The sequence below is a fragment of the Gadus macrocephalus genome, chromosome 15, assembly GCF_031168955.1.
Source record: "Gadus macrocephalus chromosome 15, ASM3116895v1".
NCBI lineage: Eukaryota > Metazoa > Chordata > Actinopteri > Gadiformes > Gadidae > Gadus > Gadus macrocephalus.
This window is the reverse complement of record NC_082396.1, coordinates 9,286,519-9,302,566: the sequence shown is the minus strand read 5'-3', so window position 1 is coordinate 9,302,566 and position 16,048 is coordinate 9,286,519. Positions and strand designations below refer to the sequence as shown.

Here is a 16,048-nt window from a genome sequence, read left to right as displayed (position 1 = left end):
CTGGGGCCAGGCTCAGGCAGCTGATCCCTGCAGAGGGCTAATCCGCCGCCGCGCTACAGAAAATCAATGCGGGCCTTTGGTGCGGGCATGCCACCAGGGTCGGGGGACACGTGTCAGACAGGCCGCGTGATTATTTCATGAGATGTGTTTTTGAAGTCGCTGAGCCAGTGGAGGACGCTCCAGGTGCCCCAGACGTTGAAACGAATATCCGGAAGCGGGGAAAGGGCTTGCGCGATCAGCTGTCTCGAGGGGGTTGGTGGAGGAGGTGGTGGAGTTGGTGCTGGTGGGGGTGGAGGAGGTGATGCAAGTACCGGTAGAACTGTGTGCAGGTGGATCATTTGTTGGACTTGGAGAGGAGATCTGGCCAACAGGGGACACTTTTTCTTTTGGTAGGGATGCGTATACATGCTACATCTATACACACCTGTGTGTCTCTTTATACTTAGACACACACATACAAATTTACAAATTTCCGATTGCCATTTGGTATGTAGCTGTTATAATATATCATATAAGTCAGGACAATTTTTTTTTTAAGATAAAATGTCCAACAGAAGAGTTAATAATAATAATAATAATATTAATTTGATTTATAATGCGCTTTTGATTTGGAAATTCCAAAGTGAGTGAGTTTCAATGTGTCTTTCTATGAAACACTCACTTGACATGCGTCTGAAAGGGTTTCATGTTGGAATCAGTGACCTAGTGATAACCTCTGGAATGATGGATATATTCAGCGGAGTGTTGGACCGACATCATCAAGGGGGATTGAGGGGATTTTCCAGACAGTGATTGACTGGAGATTGACTTCTTTGAGCCTTACCGTATTTGCCATTTTTCCATTGTTTTTTGTTGATTGGTGCCAGTTGAATGTTGCTTTAGAGATTTGGATATTCTATCGGGGCTGGCTAATTTTGTGAGAGGAAACGTGTGAGGACAATCACATTGAAAAAAATGTAATTTTGTTTCCTTTGAGCAATAAAGCTCTTTCATAATCCGAGAAGAGGACATCCAATTTTCGGCTTGGCAATTATTCAGGCAGTCTGTGTTGTGAAATGAGTTTAACATCTTGTCAGTTTTGATTCTCTGTCCACATTGAAGCCGCCCTTCATTTTGTGTCTTCAGGGTTTAATGCTTTTCAGATACAAAAATGTGAATATCTGAATATCTCTTTATGCCCCCCTCTCCTTCTTGAATAATTGGAAGAGGGGTAGAGCGAAGGATGATTTGACCTATCGTCCCTCTGTTTTTTCTGTTTTTCCATCTATCTCTCATTCTGCCTGATGGCATTGGATTGCCTACTTTGCCTTTCTACTGTACAGTCTCATAAGACGGGACACAACTGGGAGTTTAACATTAATAGCTTTAATGATATTGTGTGTATTTTTATTCTCACCACTCTGTTTCTCTTTACAAGGGAAACAAAACAATGTTGTAATACCATTGTATTCCTTCTCCTCTACTAGAGGGGGGTGGTGGGGGTTATAATGAGAGAACCAGAGTTTGCCTCGTGCCGTCTCTTTACCGACCTCAAAGTTCTGTAATCTCTGTAATCTTAGTATCTCTGCTTCACGTGAGTCCACATGAGATTGAATTTGTTTGCGTTCCCACCGCAACACTTCATTAGGGAACATGGGGGTTTAGCGAATGATCAGAAAACCTTAGCTCACCGGAGCCCTGGTTCCCCGAGAAGCACACAATATGATGAAGTGTTCCTAACATTTGACCCGAGTGCCAACTCACGTGTCGGTGAGGTATGAAGTGTCTGAGTCTGGGCGAGGCTGGGCGAGGCTGGGCGAGGCTGTGTGGATACCGTGTGGTAGGCAGGGCAGGGATCAGACTGTGGTTCCTTCGTAATGGGGTCATAGCACTGATAGGAGAGCTCGTGTCGAGCCTTGGGATCTGCGTCTTCTCCATGTTGAATCGCCCCTCTTCTTACATCCTACAGTTGTTTTTAGATCCCAGAGATCATGTTGAAGACCAAATACATTTTTCCATCAGTTCTACAATGAATTATATTCCTCCCATAAACAGTATCATTCAAAATATGTTACAGTTTGTAACTGAATTCCTCAATGGAAAGATTGAAGAGTTTCCAGTGACTTCTTAGTAGGCAGGCATACTAGTATGTGTAATTAACATAATCTTCCCCTTGGTTTATACTTTATATGGCTTAAATATTATATTAAGCCTCAGCTTTGGGAAGAATGGATAACAAAGAGGCTTGGTGTAGACAACTAACAGCGCTTAGTTTGTTCAGCTGCTTTTGCACACAGTGCGTCTCACTCATAGTAAAAAGTATTTTTATACTACTGGGTGAACTGTAAAACACTTCACAAAGGAATGATGATGCCATTATCCTTTCAGTTGGGCCGGGGGGCTGTCACAGCTAATATTTTGTGAACGGAGTGTATTGTAAGAATGCGGCCATAAAAAAAAACGCGGCAATGTTTGGCATTGCGGATGGAAAGCACTAAAAATATCACAGGGATACTGCGGCTTCAATGTCAAGAGCCATTCCGGCTGCGAGATGATTTAGACTCGGGATTGAGTCGGATCCGCACTGAGCATTGATTGTTCTGAGAATGGGCCGGACGACAGTGAGCCACACCACTCTTCAAACTATTTCTGTCTTTGTCTGTATGGCCCTTCTGTTCAAACAATTAGCAGTGGAGTATGACCCTATGGTCGACCCCGCTAGTTCATCTTAGAACTCGATCAATACATTTTTTATGAGCTAAAATGGTGCCCATATGCGTGACATTTCTGGCTTATTCATTTTTGAACTTTCTTAAACCGACCAGGGAAAGAAACAACTTTGGTTAGTTGTACAAGAAGAAAGAAAGAAACAAAAAAACAAACACACAATGAAAGAACAAAGCCAAAAATGGAACAAACTATTTTGGCTGTGCAGAGAGCGGCCATCTTGTCCATAACCGGTGACTTCGGTGGCTTCGGGTGCTTCTCGTGTACAGCACTGAGAGAAGTAACACATTTCTACTGCTTTACCGTTTAATTTACCAGCTTGGCAGCTACATTTCAATGTCCATTATCAGTCCTTCACTTTATTTTTTTACTGTCAGTCTGTTCTGAAATATGAATATTAGCTGGAATGGCCTTTAATGACGGAAGTGTTTGGTACGAATGGTTCCTCAAGGAACAGACGGCCCGTCGCGTATCAACACTGGTGCTAAAACGCTCGCCAATGATGTCTGATTAGGAGCGAGACGAGAGATGAATAGATATCTCCTCCTCCCCTCTCCCTACTCATTTGTTATCACTCTTTCACTGCATCGACTGACTAGAGCGACAGCGGCGATAAAGGGAGGGATCCCTCTGCATTTCCCGAGTGTGACACTATCTATCTATCCGTCTATCTACTCGTCAGCCTGGCTCTGCCTCGTTGACGCGGTGTCTGCTCTTGACAGCACGTTGACAGAAAAAAAAGTCTCCTCTGCGGGCCGTGGTCCTGGGTAATTTCACCAGGCGGAGAGGGGAAGGTTGTTGTGGATTCTGCATTTTAATCCTGGTCTGTTTAATGTTGGCTCTCCGCCCCCCCCCCCGGCCCCGTGACAATCTGGGCCAGACATCATTTTAATGGTATGTATGGTGATAAAGCCAATAAAATGTCAGAATGATTGATAATCTGAGCATTACAGCAATATGAATTTCCTGTCCTCTTCTGCGCTGCCAATGATGGTTTCCAAATTGAATTATTTTTGTGTGCATGTGTGAGACAGAGAGAAATGGAGCACAGGTAGGAGAAATGTTTGTGTTCCAACATGCATGTTGTCACATATGAAGGTTATTTCGGTAACATACAAATAAAACATTTTTAGTTATTGGGTTGCAGTGGCTAAATAAGGTTAAATAAGTTATTACTGAATGTTTAACAGGCCTAGGACTATTTGTTTGGAAGATGGATAAGGGATTGCCAACCATAGTAAGAAACATTACCATATCCCATTTTAGTATAAACGGTTTGAAATGTTGCTCTCCTTCAGATGTCAAATATCTCAGGCGAAACATACTTCTTGGGCCAGCAGCGTTTAACGTCAAGCGAAGACAAATCTAGTCTGCGCACAATAGATGAGTGTTGCAGATGTGGGAGAAGATGTCATTCTTCTTCGCTGGTTCAAGGGCCCGGGCTACCGGCCATGGCCCCCAGAGAACCCTTCGACCCCTGGTCGTCAGGTTCACCGCTGGTCGAACGCGGGTATCGGTGTGTTCCATAGATGTGTGGATGTTGTCGATATTTGTTTTAGCGCTCAAACCTTGAACACCTTTTCATATCATGACCTTTTGAGCAGCGTCCACTCCTTTTAAAAACATTAAACATTCAGTTGGCCGTTTTGTATTTTACAGCATCTATTCAAAGCTAAATCCTCTGCACATGTCTTCTGGATTTGGATCATATAACTCCCTGTGCATTGATTTATTGCTCACTCGTTGCCATCCAATAGCGATCGGGTGGAGATTGACAACACATGGAGTACTGACTTGTTCAGCCTGAGTCTCTGCGGACCAATGTAAGGGCGGGTTCCTTTATCTCCCGACAGCCCTGCAAGCCGTCCGCCACTGCCCCCTGACTGGCAGTCGTATAGAAAGCTCTTTGTTTTATGCAAATGGTGATTGATGACACGTCTGGCACAGTGTGCAGTTTTTGACGAAAAGTATTGATGGCTGCTCTCAGTGAAGTGTTAGTCCAGGTGACAGAGCAATCCATTTTAAGATGAATTGCAGAGAGGGGGAGAGATAGATAGACAGACAGAGAGAAAGAGGGATGGGAGGGAGAGATGGAAAGATGAGAGGGTTTTTATCAGCATTTTCAGGGTCCTACTCGCTTCACCAGTGCAGTTTATATTTCGGTTGTTTTACTCCTGGCGTTTTCTTTTTTTTTTTACAGAAGCGTAGAGGTCCAAGAGAAGGTCAAGAACCGGTCCTGCAAGTTCTCCATTCTAGTTTTCTTTCCTCTAAGTTGGTAGAAAAAATAGGGCGAAAGTTTAATTCAACTTACCGACACGGAGACGCAGATTCAAACCGCAACACAGAGTCGGTTCTGTTTTGCTTCTTTCTAAAAACCCTTTGAGACCTTGTGCTTTTAGTTCACGGCACTTTACGCTTCAAGCCAACGAATGGATGGCCTTCCATGTCTTGTCAAAATATACCTGTCTGTCCGTTAAGCCTCATTTAGTTGCTGTGAGACCGAGGGCATCTGTAGCCCCTGTGTTTGTTTGACTTGGATAATGGGGGCGTCGGCGCACAGGGGGCGCTTTCCAACCGTCGCAGCATTGTACGACTTAAGGATGATGAATGGAAATGTAAGAGAAGTCTACATGGCTGGAGTGAACCAGTGTGTTTCCTCTAATGGAGCCACAATAAAGAAGTACTCACCGCTCCCTTTGAAACTTTTCCGTAGAAAAATACATACAGACGGCAAAAAATTTATAAAACACATCTGCAAAAGACACACTGTACTCCTACCTACAGAGACGACCCGGAGACCGTGGAGAAACAGTGGGGAAAATGTACAAACAGAATCCCGGAGTCGTTGCGCTGATGTGTTCCGCGTGACGGGGCCAGCTTTTAACAGATGCTTCAAGGGGACCCTAACCCCGTGAAATCCTGCTGTCCTGGATCCAGTGCCCCGCCCGCTAACTAGATGTATAAATAGATTCTCATGGCAGGGCAATTCATCTCCGCCGGCCATGAAAACATCAGCTCGGGGGAAGGCATTGGCCGCAGCCAAGACCCGCCGCTTGTTAGAAGCCAGAGCAGCCGCCCAGATGCCCGGGACGTAAACTCATGAAGAGAAGATTAATTTATCTGTCATCCCCGACTTTGACAGTTGTTGTAAATCCGCGCCGGGACCTCAAAGGGAGGAGACCAGAGGTGAGGGGCGGGGGTGAGGGAGATGGACGACGACGACGGGAGGGGGGGGGGGGGGGGTTGACTGCTGTAGGAGATAGGAGTTAGTGTTAGCGAGAAGGGGGAGAGGTTAGGAAGAGGGGAGAGCGGGGCGTCGGAGATTTAAAACGTACATCCCCGAAAGAAATCCGACAAGAGAACTCCACTCAGTCACTGCTGGCGCGCACCTGGCCCCCGTCGACAGCCCACCTCGCCAGATGATGTGATCGGGGGCTTCTATTGTGGAGAGAACATTTGGCAGTGATTTCACAGCCCTACTCACTCGCCTCCTCCCAACCTAACCAACAGCCCCCACTTTTTTTTCTTTTCTTAAAAGCACACTCCTCATCCATTTTCCGCCCACAACTACCACCACGACGACATTGCTATTTTCAAGATGGTGGCCACATAAGGAAGGCTGGAAAGGGAGTAGAGAGGGGCAGGGGGGGAAGTGTCAGGGAAGCCATTTGGAGTGTGATTGATGAGAACACGGTCGGCCACGGCGGCCATGTTCTATGATCTCTGAAGCCACGGTCGCCCTCCCTTTTCCTCAAGAAACAGGAGGAGTTTCTCCAACGTTATTCTCACTGGCAGACTGAATTCATTATGTGTCCTATCCTATCTGCCGTCTCTGTAATGGGTCCGGGTGAATTAGGACTTACAGTTTTTGTTACTTTTGAGAGTTTTGGTTTGGATAGCATCGAATGGTACGAATCAGATTTAGATTTTATAGTATTAACCTATCAGATCTTGGATTTGAAAAAGGTTTTGGGTTAGTGACTTTGTCAAATTCCCATACATGAAAAATGTGTATTACATACATGTTTTAATTGCTTTATGTGATTTATTTAAATAGTTTTACAATGTTATATATTTTACATGGTTGTGTATTACTTCATAATTCAATTCGAAACGAAAATATCAGTCGATGCAATAAAATAGTAATGGATTGTTTTTTAAGCCTTGTCTCCGACGACATTTTTCCGTGAATGGCTGTGCCAGAAAATCTGTTTTTCATAGGATTTATAGGGAGTACATACGTGGATGTAGTCACAGCCTTCACCACTGAAACAAGGCCTTCTCTGTCAATAAAGAGTCCCATCGGAGGCTGGGTCTGCAAATAAATCTTATCTTGGGTTTATTGGACCCATCTCTCTAGCCATAGTGCTCCTCAGGCGCGTCGTTAGCAATTGAAAACATCCGGGGCTTTAGCCCGGGGGGAGCACCGTCCTGACTCCTGCGTGCTACGGTATCTTAATTAATTAATTAATTAATTAATTAATTAATTAATGTATCGATTAATGAATTAAGGGCGCCCCCAACACATAGGTCGCCTATGCCGAGCGCCAGGGCAAAAATAAGACATTAGAATAGCCTATATAGCCTGCGTGCACCTACCCGATGTCAAGAACCCATCGCTGCTCCGACGGACCTTTCTCCCCCAGCCAGGCAACGGCAAGTAAGTAGTGGTCTGCTTTTATGTTTCATTTTTAAGTTATTACTTATTTTCAGTGTAGGTTTAATGTTACAGATAAAAACATGCTTTATATTTAGTCAGCATTTCAGAGTTCTAATGTTTTCCCGGAATATGCATTCCTAAACTGTTCACGTCAAGTTCTCTTTAAGATCGCATGAGATGATATGTGCTATCGCGCGACCTGTAACCAGGAAGTAAACACTCGCTTGCATGAAATGATATGCGCTATCGCGCGACGTGTAACCAGGATGTAGATTTAAATAATGAAAAAATAATCTGTTTCTGTTACTTGCTTATGCTGTATGCAAGTTGTTTAAGAAGCTTATCTCCATATAAATCTGAGCTGTACATGAATCTGTTAATGAAGTCTCATTTCGACTCCTTCCTCCACTTCACTATTCATGTTCTGTTGCTTGCAGTTAACTACAGCCGCCCTTCCTGGGTAACGCCACCACCAATCCCTGGTCATCCATTGAAGCCATCTCTCTCACTCTGTACAGTCACACTGTTGCCGCTTCATTCTCATTGTCTCACAATCTCATTATTATGGCTGCTTTGGATGCTTTAAAAAATAAACATTTTTCTCTTAGGTAAAATCAAACCAGTGGGATGTTAGATTGAAAACCTCCAAAGCAATGTATTAAAAATTGAAAGACAGTCCTATGTGAAGTTTCTTTTTAGGGGATTTTCAAAATGAGGTACCAGAATGGATTGTCAACCCACTGTTTCTCAACCCTCTCTGATTATTACTATGAGTAGTAGTATTGCATGCATACAGTACTCACATCAGCGTCACAGTAAGCCTATAGAGGCTGCAACCATTTGCTTCTCAAAAGATTGTAGTGTTTTAGAATGAACAACCACTAGAGAGACAAGACAAGACTAATTTTGATTGACAAGTTGGCTAGATTTATATATGTATTTATATTTTTTTATTTATAAGAATGAAAGAAATTGTGTAATTAAAGAATAAAACAATGATTGATGTATTTTTGTTTGAATAACATCTTGCTCACGCGGCCAGTGCCAGCGCCGGCATTGCAAGGGGAGGGATATTACGTACATTTGCAGAAGGCGGGATAAGTGCGGCCGCTGTCACTCAGGTTTGTTTTGGTTTGACGCAGACAGCATGGAGGCAGAACAGACCGCAGAAGTCAACGCGATCGTCTTCAATGTTGCTGCAACGATGCAGCATATATTCAGAAGAGCAGCCAGTACTTACGTGTATGAAAGCAGCTATATATATATATATATATATATATATATATATATATATATATATATATATATATATATATATATATATGTACATTATTATTATTTATTTTTTACGGCAGAGATCCGGGGCTGATCCCAAAAGATCCGGGGCTATAGCCCCGAATGCCCAGGTCTAACGACGCGCCTGGTGCTCCTTTTAATGACCAATAACTAGCCCCGATCTCTGACACATATCATCATAATTTATATCCACCAGGAGTTAACATGCCTGTGATTCGACACGGTCAACCCTTCTCGCACGTGATGCTTTGTAGGCTGTCGTCGGTCGCGTCAGATTTTAAATCGAGGGTAACGTCAAATGTGCAAACGCAATCAAGGCCCCGGTTATGCCTTATCAACGCCTTTCGTTATGTCTGATTGGACCTCGAAGAGGTGAGAAATAACACACCCTTGAGATCGGAGCGACTGATGTGGATTAGCATGCTAATGAGCGTTGTTTTTATTTGATCTTGCGGTACCTTTTCACTCTCTCTCCCCCCTTGAGAAGGACAAACCTCGAGCAAGGGAGGACAGGTCTGTGTGGGGGTGAGGAGTGAGAGGATAGGGGGGGGGGGGGAGTTGGCTGGGTGTGGATGTGATAACTGAAGGGAAGAACGGGAGAGGAAGGAGGGTTAAAAGTGGTAGCTGGTTGGCTGGGTTTTTGGGGGCTGAGTTGTAGAAGATATTCCTAATTAGCATGTGGGAGCAAAACGGTTCTGACAGCAGAGGTAACCCTGCCCTCATTCAAATGGTGGCTTAACAGTCCCCTGTTAAGTCACCATTTTTTTACTCAGCTTCTTTTTGTCAGTCAAACCCCAACAGCTGTGGATTTAGGGCTCCATTCACCTTAAAAGAAATCTAAAGATAATCCATAGTTTGATGTTGTAAAAGGGGGTGGTGGGGGGATGGCTTCTGAGTCTTCTAAGGAAGGGAAAAGGGGGTCACCAGTGTTTAGGGGCAACGGGTTTAAGCTGTAAAACCCCTACACAATAGGTTCTGATGGAGGAGCGAACTCACCCCCCCTTCACCAACAGCCCTGACACAAGCAGAGAGTCTCTAGAAAGTTCTAAGCACCTTCTCCGAGCTTCACTGAACCCATTGAAGAACAGATAGATAAAGAACACCAGTGTCTTTAAGTCTAAACTTCCATTTCCTGGTGAAAACAAACTCTTTTGATGTATCCAAATAGGGTATGGAAGGGAGTTTATTCAGCTGTTCTAAGACGGCGGTGGCAATGTTTTTATTTTGTCGTTTTTTAAATGGGTTACTAGGCCTGATGGGAGCCAAGCCATCAAGGTTTTGACAACCTCGATTGTGGGACTTTTCGAGGGATTTTAGAAAGAAATTGCAAAATGATATTTAGGAATAATGGGTAGAAAAATCTCGATTCAGCTTATTTCACCTCATACTTTAGTTCAAATATATGAAGTTGTTCTGCGCTGGATGAGTGCAGCTTTGAGAATTATGCCGTACAAAAGGTAAGGTGGGGCGCATCCGTCTTTGTTCATCCATATCCATTGTGATTTCCTGCTTCTCAGAAAGGCATTAACAGTGAAGCTGTTAAACGGTTTAGCATCTTGCTACGTTTCATTTGAGGCGTAATCATTTAATCAACTTATCGAGTTATGTTAGTAAACATAAACTCAACATTTACACATTTGACAATTTCAAATTGCTTATTTATCAGAATGTTTTGTTCGTCCAAAGTTTTCAGTTGGCAATTATAACACACCCATGCTAATAAGGAGTGTTTTATTTGATGAGATGTAAATACAAAATAAGCCTTGGTCATCCAAAAACGATTTTAATTTCAAGGACATACCTGCAGCCTACAGCCTTTCCACGTTAGCAGATAATACTACCACCAAAGACGGTGGTTGACCTTGTGAAGCTTAGACGAACTTAGCCCCTGAACTCCCAAGTCTTGCCTCTTTAATCATAGACACACATGCACATACACACACACATACACACACACACAGACGCACACACACACTCACCGATCACACTCACACGCAAACACACAGAGACCTTCTCTGACAGTTTCAGGCAACTGCAGTATTGCTTTATTGCACATTTGCTTACCATAAGAATTTAATTTTCAGCGATAAAGTCCTGGAACTTGGCAGTGGATTGTGTGTGTGTGTGTGTTTGTCTGTGAGTGTGTCTATGTGTGTGTTGTTTGTGAGTGCATGCACACATTTGTTTGTGTGTTTGTGTGTGGAGGTGTATGTGTGGGTGCATACACATGTGCACATGTTGTGCACATGTGTGTGTGGGGTTGTTCACGTTCACATGTGTGCATGAACTTGTGTTTGTGTATGTGTGCATGTACATATGTGTGTGTGTGTGTGTGTGTGTGTGTGTGTGTGTGTGTGTGTGTGTGTGTGTGTGTGTGTGTGTGTGTGTGTGTGTGTGTGTGTGTGTGTGTGTGTGTGTGTGTGTGTGTGTGTGTGTATGGGGGGGGGGGCTGCTATGGTTGGGTGCCAGAGCCCTAGCCCAGGATGATCCAGGGCACTGCCCTGGGGGACAGTTTAAGGCAGAGCGGGCCAAGGCGCTGTCATCCAGTAGAGAACATGATTAATCTCTCCCCCTTATATCCTTCATCCCACCGCCAGGGCAGCGCGGGAGGCACCGCAATCACAAACTCTCCGCTCGCCGAGGCCTGTGCACGTTTCAATTAAGCCACATTAACTTGTTGATAAACCGCCTCATCATAATGTTTTACGACGGTTTAACCGAGAGGGGAGTGCGGAGGGAAGGAAAACATTTTCTTTTCCTTTATTGCATTATCTCGCGTAATGAAACGATCAGGTCGTAATGGGGTGAGTTTGTAATTGGAGACTCAGAAGCATGAGGGGTACTACGCACACCAGATTATTTGGCCACTACCTGATTGTGTGTGTGTGGTGTGTATGCCTCTGTGTGTGTGTTTTTGTGTTCATGTCCGCTCAAGTGTGTGTGTGTGTGTGTGTGTGTGTGTGTGTGTGTGTTTGTGTTTATATCCGCCCACATATGTGGGTCTCAGTGTGTGTGTGTTTGTGTATGCAGATGTGTATGTACATGTGGGTCTGAGTGTGTGTGTGTGTGTGTGTGTGTGTGTGTGTGTGTGTGTGTGTGTGTGTGTGTGTGTGTGTGTGTGTGTGTGTGTGTGCATGCACACACTATCTGTGTATCTGTGAGCATAGCAGGACAATCTGCAGTGCACGCATCAAGTAAAGCAGTTTGAATAGCCGGCCTGCGCCTCAAAGCAAACCCCAGGGTAACATCTGTCAGCCTCAACATTGTTTATCTTATCCTACTCTTTATCTCTTTATTGTTTACCATTATACTCTCTTGACACGGGCTAAGGAGAGGGTGGAGATGGGAAAAAAAAGAGGAGAGTGAAGGAGCGGGGAGACGGCGTTGTTGTCGTACAGTAACCGAGGAAAATCGCACCCGAAAATAAGCTCAACTGAGGGGTAGAGGAAAAAACATACTCTGAAGTCTCTGTGTGTGTGTGAATCCATAATGGCCCCACTAAATGACACAAACTATCTTCCCTCTAATGTCTTTAGCTGGAATGGTCCTCTCTCTCTCTCTCTCTCTCTCTCTCTCTCGCTCTCTCTCTCTCTCTCTCCTCTCTCTCTCTCTCTCTCTCTCTCTCTCTCTCTCTCTCTCTCTCTCTCTCCTCTCTCTCTGAGGGTCTCTCTGTTACAAAACAGAAGACAGTAGGGCTTTGACAGCTCCAAGTGTCTAGGGCCAGGGATATAATTGATAGCAGACTGCCTGCATCCAAGGTCCTTTAACAGTAATTGCAAGCAGAATCGGACTCTCTGATCTCACCAGTGGTATTGCCGATGCCAGAACAGCCCGGCTCTGACAGATTGCCTTCCTGCAGTAATAACTAAGGCATGTTCCCCCGGGTTTCTTCTCTCACACAGGGACGTGTAGTAGTGCCGTCTTCACCACAGAATTGTCAGTGATTATTTCAGACGCGATTCTCTGTCTTTTTGTTGTTGTGTGTGTGTCCCCTGAGGTTTTTTTGTGTGTGACAGGACAGTGTTGAAAATAATGGGTTGTAGTTGAATGGGCACTGGGCCTACACTGCGTTGTTATTGGGGTTTGGCTGGTTCTATTATTTTCCATTTGGGTTGGGATTGAAATGGTGTTGTGCTGTTTTGTTGTTTTTTTCATAGGTTGATTTCGCTTTGAATACTTGTTGACGTACATCATCCTCGCTCTTTTTTTCTTGGTATTTTTTCAACTAAAATGAAAATGTATAAGAATCACCTCTTACTATCAATGGCTAAATAAAACCGGACTTCCATCGGCCTTAAAAGCTATAATAGCATTGCCAGTTAAGCTTTGCTCTAGAAAACACATAATAAAGAAATTCAAAAGAAATACTCAAAGGCAGAAATCTCCAGAACACTTCATTGCCATCATACTCAAACCCAATGGCAGTCTGACTGCTTTATGACCGTTTGAGGGATAGCCTTCTGCCATTTGCCCCCCCTTCTCTGTCTCTCTGTCTCTTTCGCTCGCTCCTTCTCTGTCTCTTTCGCTCGCTCCTTCCTCTCTCTCTCTCTCTCTCTCTCTCCTCTCTCTCTCTCTCTCTCTCTCTCTCTCTCTCTCTCCCCTCCCCTCCCCTCCCCTCCCTCCATTCCTCTTTCTCTATCTCCCCCCCTATGTCTCTCACCCCCTCCCTCCCCCTCCCCTCCATGGCTCACTGTCTGCTGTAAAGCACTCAGGGGTTTATTGTCAGCTGGAGTTTCCTTGATGGGGTGTAATAATACCTAGCGCCTCTCTCTTGCTCACTCCCGCTAAGGTGCTAGAATCCCCTCCCCTCCCGCTCGGATGTGAGGACCCCCCCGTGGGCTGCCCTGTGTGCGCCTGTGTTATGTGACAGACTTGTAAGCCTTGGCAGCTCCACCCCCTGCCTGTCCAAACAAGGTTTCTCAACAGGCGCCCACATAAAAAAAATAGAAGGGAAAAGAGCAGTGCATCATGGGGACTGCAGGAAAGTGAAACGGCAGGATGTTGGTTGCCTCTAGTTATTTATTTATCCACCCCCCTCCCCCCCACCACTCCACACACACACACACACACACACCACACACACACACACACACACACACACACACACACACACACACACACACCCACACACCACACACACACCTCCCATTTCTTCTTTTTTACACAAATAGAAGAAAGGAAGAAAAGGTTTGGGTTTTTGTAAATGCGATCAAAGGGTTGGCTGTTGGTGTTGTGTTTTTCTTCCTTCTTCCTGTTCTGGGTAATTCAGTTAATTGCCCTCGTGCAGGCTACTGTTAATTGTAGCTAATTAGTGCAACAAATCGTTGTAAAAGGATGTGGTGAAAAAAGACTACCCGCCGCCAACAGAATTGTGAATGGAAGTCGTTCTTATTTTTTCGGGGGGTATAACAAGTCACAAAACAGAATTGCTTGTTTTCTAAATCACATCTCGTAAAAGTAACACTGTGTTCAGAACTTAGTATAAAGCAGTCTCTAATTGAACGCAGATGACCCGACAGTGAATCATTTACTGGAGCGATAATGCTGGAAAAGATATCCAAACAACATGTACTAACAAAGCAACAGCAATAGAGTTAAAAGTCACTCATTCGCCCCAAGCATTTCCGCAGTTCAGAAGGCTTCGCCGGACACCCCGGCTGCTACGAAAATTCGCATATAAATAGAAAATATATATATTTTTGCCTCCACAAACGCACAATTAATGAAAAGAGCCTTTGAGCGGTGGCATCAGCGGTGGAGGACGAGAGAAGGGCCGTCAGGTCAGAGGGGGATAAACTGTTCCCCCCCCGGCTCTGCATCCTCTGTCGGGGCACGCCGGGCAAGATAGATTGGCGCTTCACGCCGCTTTGAGACGTCTAAACATAGATGCTTTAAAGGTGGAGGCAATGTGCAAATGTAAATAAACTTTATAGGAGCTCGGGAGGAGGTCAGTGCCGATTTTCGATTTATGGTTTTGGCATTCACCCCTGAGCTCATCCGTCATCCCCCTGCCCTGTCGAGACCCCACGCTCCCCTCCCCTCCCCTCCTCTGCACCTCCTCCTCCTTCTCCTCCTCCAGCTTGAGACAAGTCCGGCCCTCTCTCTCCCTCCCTCCCTCCCTCTCTCGCTCCCTCCCCCCGCGATCACGAGACCCTCGGCTGAACTGCAGTCGACCTGCTGGATCCAGGGCCAGCTGGGCCTCAGATGCCATAATAAGAACCATTCAGGGGCTTTAATGATTGTGTGACTGTCGGGCTGCCTTCTATCTCCGCCTGCTCCCAGGCGCTTCATCACTCCCGCTGTAAGGTTATTCTTCTCTCTCTCTCTCTCTCTCTCTCTCTCTCTCTCTCTCTCTCTCTCTCTCTCTCTCTCTCTCTCTCTCTCTCTCTCTCTCTCTCTCTCTCTCTCTCTCTCTCTCTCTCTCTCTCTCCTCTCTCTTTCTTTCTCTCTCCTTCTCTTTCATTCTCTTTCTTTCTTTGTGTTGCCTCGTATTTACTTAGCCCTCTGTCCTTCCTGCTACTCTCTCTATTGCGTTCCTTCTCTCTCGCTCTATTATTGCTCTCGCTCTCTGTCATTCCTTCCCTCCATATCGCTCCCTGTCTCTCCCTCTCTCTCTTTCTCCCTATCTCTCTCCGTCCCTCCTTCCCTAGTGCATCACTCTGTATCGGCCACCACTGGTTGATGGTGATAATAATGATGGTAGTGGTGATGATGCTTTCGGCTGCTGAACTCAGCCTATGGTTTTTAAATAATTGGTGGTGGAGGGGTGGGGGGGGGGGGGTGTGAAGGATAAAGGACTTAACATGAGGTTAAGGTTGCCCCGCCCCCCCCCCCCTCCCCCTCCCACGGGGTGGCCCGTCATCCCACCCAGGGGAAGGCCTGTGATTGGTTATTTACGTCCCTGCTGCTTGCCATACCAATGTTTCCAAATTATCAAGACATAAGAGGCCTCTGTCATCGATTGTGATCTCACTGCTGAAACATTTACTGGTCCGACTGGCCAGCCATCTCCCTGTTCCCTTTTTATTTGGGGATAAACAGCTGTCAGACTAAATGACTGAATGTTTGTAATTCAATAAAAAAAAGTCTTGGTGTGTTACTGTCTGTATGACTTTATTATGCTGTTGTTATTCTTATTCTTTTGAATGTTTATGCTGTTAATAGGGGCCACATGTGATAATCATTACAACATTGTATATCTTTTTAATACAAAGTGTAGTTTAAAAAATAGCAGCTTTGAGATATAGCATACTTACATAGCATTTAGAATTTGTTACGAATATAAGGTTTTAAAGTGTATTTTTTTTATGTTGAGATATAACTTTCCTCCATTCCTCCTTATGTATATTTAGCGTATATAGCTTCAAGAGTATGATTCCCTCTTGC

General features: G+C 44.9%; 2 long non-coding RNA genes across 2 annotated transcripts in view; both read left to right on the top strand.

Annotated features, from left to right (window-relative positions):
- The window catches only part of LOC132472793 (uncharacterized), a 74,939-nt gene that overhangs the window by 14,012 nt on the left and 44,879 nt on the right, over positions 1–16,048 (top strand). The window lies entirely within an intron of this gene.
- On the top strand, positions 8,796–11,092 carry LOC132473107 (uncharacterized). The gene is made up of 2 exons (XR_009529253.1): positions 8,796–9,175; positions 9,207–11,092. It is a non-coding gene; the product is annotated as an uncharacterized LOC132473107 (long non-coding RNA).